Here is a 5632-nt window from a genome sequence, read left to right as displayed (position 1 = left end):
TCCACGTCTGCATCACTGTATGAATCAGCACCCAGTTTATGGTTGACGCAAACTGGAGTATCAAATGGAGTGCTGTCCTCCATCTTGAAGCGTTTGAGAACGTCTTGGACATATTTAGTCTGATGAATGAACATCCCATCTATCTTCTGATCAACCTGCAGTCCTAAAAAGAAAGTTAGTTCACCCATAGCACTCATTTCAAACCTCTTTTTCATGACGGCTTCAAATTCCTGACACATGGCGACTTTTGATGCAGCAAAGATGATGTCGTCCACGTAGATTTGAACCAGAAGAAAGTCGCTTCCTTTTCTCTTAACGAACAGTGTGTTATCGATCTTTCCCCTTTCAAATTCATTCTCAAGCAAGTAATCGGATAGAGTTGCGTACCAGGCACGAGGGGCCTGATATAGCCCATATAGCGCTTTACTTAGCTTGTACACGTGATCAGGAAAGTCTGGGTCAGGAAAACCCGGAGGTTGCTCAACGTACACAACCTCATCGACTTTACCGTTAAGAAACGCACTTTTCACGTCTAACTGGAACACCTTCATCTCCTCGTGTGCAGCAAATGCCAAAAACAATCAATCGCTTCTAATCTCGCCACAGGAGCAAACACTTCATTGTAGTCGATCCCTTCTTGCTGATTAAAACCTTTTACAACCAGCCTTGCCTTGTTCCTGATAATTATCCCTTTTTCATCTCTCTTGCATTTGAAAACCCATTTTGTGCCAATCGCATGCACATTTTTCGGTTTTGCAACCAAAATCCATACCTCCATCTTCTTGAACTGGGCTAACTCTTCTTGCATGGCTTCGACCCACGAGCTGTCCTTGTGAGCCATTTGATAGTTCTTTGGTTCAATCTGGCTGATGAAGCAGGTGTACAAGCATTCGTTAATGATGCCTGTAACTTTAATGCTTGTGTAAACACAAGTGTGCTCATTCAAGCTTCGTCTTGTTTGTACACCGTCGGACAGATCACCTATCACGTTCTCCAAAGGATGATTTTTGTGAACACTCGTAGTCGGAACCGAACTGACTTGCAGATTGTCTTCCAGGTTCGAAGATAGCTCATCAATGGGTGATTGTTGTTGAGAGTGAAAAGGATTGAAGAATTCCTCTTCTGTAGAGGTAGCAGGGGTATCGACAGCATTTGACGAGGAAGGTTGACTTTCATGGTACTGCGGTCGTTGCACAAAATTTTCTTCCTCATCATAAAGCATCTTCGTAGCTATTCTCTCATCAACTTCTGCACAATCCAAGTAAGGCAAATTAAAAGATTTAAACAGCCTATCATAGTCGAAAGCCCCAGCGGGTCCCGTGCTTGGTTTTGGTGATTTGTAACTTGTGATGTCAGTGTTACACACCACCTCAACCTTGCTGGTCGATAGATTAAAGACTCGTCTGTTGGGTGTCCCAACAACATATCCGACTAAAATACCTTCGTCGGCTATCTCACCAAATTTTGAGTTCGTCTTTAATATCGAACACGGGGACCCGAATGGTTCGAGACCACTCAAGTTAGGCTTTCTACCATGCATAAGTTCATAACATGTTTTATTCAATCTTTTAACAGTTAAAACTCTATTAAGGATATAACAGGCTGTTGCAACAGCTTCAGCCCAGAACACCATAGGAAGTTTAGAATCAGCCAGCATGGTTCTGGCTCCTTCAATTAGCGTTCTGTTCTTCCTCTCAGCCACCCCATTTTGTTGCGGAGTATACGGAGCGCTGTACAGGTGGTCTATCCCTTTCTGTAAGCAGAATATCTCCATCTGATAGTTTTTGAATTCTGTCCCATTGTCAGTCCTGATGTATTTAACCTTTTTCCCCATAATATTCTCAACCTTGGTAATCAAATTCATTACCAACTGAACCGTTTCATCCTTTGTCTTCAGGAAATATACCCAAGAATATCGAAAGAAATCATCAGTTATCACCAAGCAGTATGATGTTCCACCTAGGCTTTTTACATTCACGGGACCGAAGAGATCCATGTGAAGTAGGTCTAGGGTACTGACTATTGAATTAACCTTCTTGGTGTGATGAGATTTCTTGTGTTGCTTTCCCTTTTTGCACGATAAGCATTGGTCTTCAAAGTTGAAATTTTTCAAGGGAACACCCAGCACCAGCCCATTCTTGACAATGTAGTTCATTTTTCGAAGATGAATATGCCCCATTCTTCGATGCCATAACTCGGACTCCGATTCAGTTGCTTTTGACAGAAGACATGATTCTTCTGTTGCCATCTCAGTCGATCTCATGTCCATAACATATGTATTCTTTTCCCTTGGAGCCTTCATTACTATCCATTCCTCTGGTATCTTGAAACCAGGATACAGTACGATCGCTTCATTTTTGGTAAAGTGCACAGTGTAATCTTTGTCACAGATCTGAGACACACTCAGCAGATTATGCTTCAGCTCTTCAACGAAATTCACCTTTTCTAACTTCATTTTACCATTAGTCACCGTCCCAATTCCAGTAATTCTACCACCACTCTCTCCAGCAAAACTTACTCTACCTCCCTGAACAGGTTTCCATTCGTGTAACAAATTCTTGTTACCCGTCATGTGTCGGGAACAGCCGCTATCCACAACCCATAGATTGTTTGCAGCCCTGTTCAACTGTTCCTGCACGGTTAAAGCAAAGGATTAAAATCTGGGGACCCAAGACCTATTGGTCTTGGGTCGATTAAATCTGTTAAAAGGCATCCCGTACTTTGGCTGTCCAAAGTTAGTATTAGAATGATTTCTGTAAGTCCTAAAAGGATACCTTCTAGTAGATTGACTATGAGGCCATCCAAACCTTCGTGAATTAAATGAATTATTACTAATGATTTGGTTGTTAACAGGGAAAAACTGAGATCAACTTCTTTGAAAACCTGGATTAGTCCAATATCTGAACTTTGATGAGTTTTCATTTTTACCATTATAGTAATTACTGTTAGTTCTATTCTCAGTTTTCGAAGGCCTCATACCTCTGAATCTCTGATTCAGAGGGCAATCAGCAATCAAATGTCCTGTTTGATTGCATCTGAAACAGCTCCTGTGTTCAACTTTCGTCTCAACAGTTGTTTTAGATGTTGAGGTTGCATTACTGCCCGTTTGTCTAACATATGGTGGGACATACGGGTTTAGTGGAGAATTCTTTTCAGTTGGTTTATGTTCCTCTCCACGTTTTAGTAACACAGCCTCTTCTTTTGTCTCACTAGACTCGGATGTTTTGTCCGAATTTGATGAGACAGAACTAGGAACAGAAATCTTAACATTCGAAGCAGGCTTACTCGTTTCGCTTTTACTAACTTCTGGATCTTTAATGGTAACTTTAACAGGAACTGTCTGACCAATTTCAACATCAACAGATTTCTGATTACTAGGATCATAAGTATAGTTATGATTATAAGGTGGTGGAACTTCAGAATATCCAATTCCTCCCCTTTTAACTGGGGAACGTTGATCACTTACGAGGTGATCAAGTATTACGGAGGAATTTCTAAATTGCTCAAGCTTTCTGTTTAGTTCCACCACTTTCACCTGGTAATCAGCTATCTGTTTATCCCTTTCAGCAATTAGTTTGGTTTTCTCTTCTAACACTTCATAGCTAAGATCAATTACTTGTATTTTTTCAGCTAGACTGGCTTTAAGACTTCTGATATCTTTCTCACTAGCTTTTATTTTTACCGTGTAATTTTTTTCTCTAGTTTTAGTGTAATAATGATCTTCTTTTAATGTTCTAAATTGAGCATCCAAACTAACAAACTGATCAGTTATTGTTTTCAACTGTTCAGACAGATTTTCACATTTCGTACAAGGGAGTTTAGAACTTACCTCAGAGAGCTGATCTGTCACCTCTGCCATATAAGCTTGATCTTCTCTTGTCTCTCTGTTTTTTCCTTCAGTTTCGATATTAACCAAGTTGGCCTGTTCGAACACTTCCTCAACTTGCATATTCCAATTGTATTCCACGTTCTGTCTGGATATCATTGCCCTATTCTCGTTACTTCCCCCATTCGGTTGTGTTGGCCTATTCTGACTACGTTCTACACGTTCATTTATGCATTCTTTAGCAAAGTGTCCATTCTGTTGACAGTTATAACACCGAACCTTTGACTTATCAAAACCTGGTCTTTCACCAACGAATTTTCTACCAGTCTTCTTCATAAACCTTTTAACTCTTCTTACTATCATTGCCATCTGCCACTGCAGATCCATCTCCTCCAGATCATCAGCATCGATCTGATCATAGTCTTCGTCTAAAGTTGCAGGATCAACGATTTTACCTTTAATGTAATTTTCTTAAGAAGCAATGAAAGATGCATGGAGAGCAAACTGCTGTTCAGCAGATTTAACACTCATGGGCATCTGAGAGTAGTTGTTGTTCGGAACACTTGAAGAAAAACTACCCTTTGTTGTTAGAGGTTTAGAAGTGTTTGTTCCACCAGCTACGAAACACACATCACCATCCATGTTGAGAGTTACATGACCTTCATGAGTTGAGTTAGCGCTCGAGTCTCCCGTTGAGTAGTAAGCAGATGATTTTGACTTCGAACTTGAACTTGAATTAACTTTCGCACCATACATTCCCGGATCCTGAACCTGATCAGTTGGTGTTTCTTTTCGAACCATGTTAAGTTCAAAAGTTCGTAGTTTGTTGACTGCTGTTTCCAAGTCAATGTTGGCAAACTCTTTATCTTCTCTCATCAAGACAGTGTACATCTCCCATTTCGGTGGGAGAGCATCAAGGAGTTTTTCCACGATCTCTTCTTCTTTATAGTCAATTGAAAGGTTCCTGAGTTCGGTCATCAAGTGGTAATACCTTGTGATGATATCATCAAGTGACTCATTCTTCAAATGCTTGAACACCGAGAATTGGGTTTTGAGTAGCTTAATCTTGGATGCACGTATCCCCACATTACCTTCATATCGGTTTTCAAGCGCTTCCCATAGCTCTCTGGCGGTTTTATATTTCCTGAAGGTGTGAAGAATTTCTTGTGGAAGAGCCATTGTTATCGCAGCATGAGCTTTGCTTTCAGCCTCATACATCTTCTTTTCTTCCTCTTCCATCTTATTGTATTTCTTAATTTGTTCACGACCCTCATACAAAGCCGTTGGTGGAATGTATCCATCTTGAATGCACACCCACATCTTAGCATCTTGATATTTAACATACTGCTCAAACCGATCTTTCCAAGCCACGAAATCGGTTCCCTTAAGCATTTTCGGTGCCTTATTAGCTGAACCTGCTTCCACCTCCATTTTCACCAGTTCCGTAATATTTATAGAAGTCATCTTTGGAAGAAATACAAACGAGCACTCAAAGAAAATAAAAATAAAAATTTTATTCTGAACAGTACTGTAGGCGAAGTTAAACTTAACTTCGCTTAAGTCTTAACTTCGCTTGATTTTTCAACTTCGCTTTCTTCTCAACTTCGCCTGATTAGGCGAAGTTGTGGATAACTTCGCTTAAGTGAAGCGAACTTGTGAGGTAGGCGAAGTTGTTAATAACTTCGCTTAACCTTATATCTTCGCCTAAACCCTACAAACAGTGACGGCAACTTCGCCTGAAGAACACAACATTTTTGCAGGTTTGATTTTGACGTTTTGCGAGGTATGCGAAGGTGTAATGGGTTG

Source organism: Bidens hawaiensis, unplaced genomic scaffold (assembly GCF_021521415.1).
Source record: "Bidens hawaiensis isolate Kalapana, Puna unplaced genomic scaffold, B.hawaiensis_p1.1 tig00006055_1, whole genome shotgun sequence".
Taxonomy (NCBI): Eukaryota; Viridiplantae; Streptophyta; class Magnoliopsida; order Asterales; family Asteraceae; genus Bidens; species Bidens hawaiensis.
The sequence above is the reverse complement of the archived record's forward strand: the minus strand, read 5'-3'. Positions refer to the sequence as shown.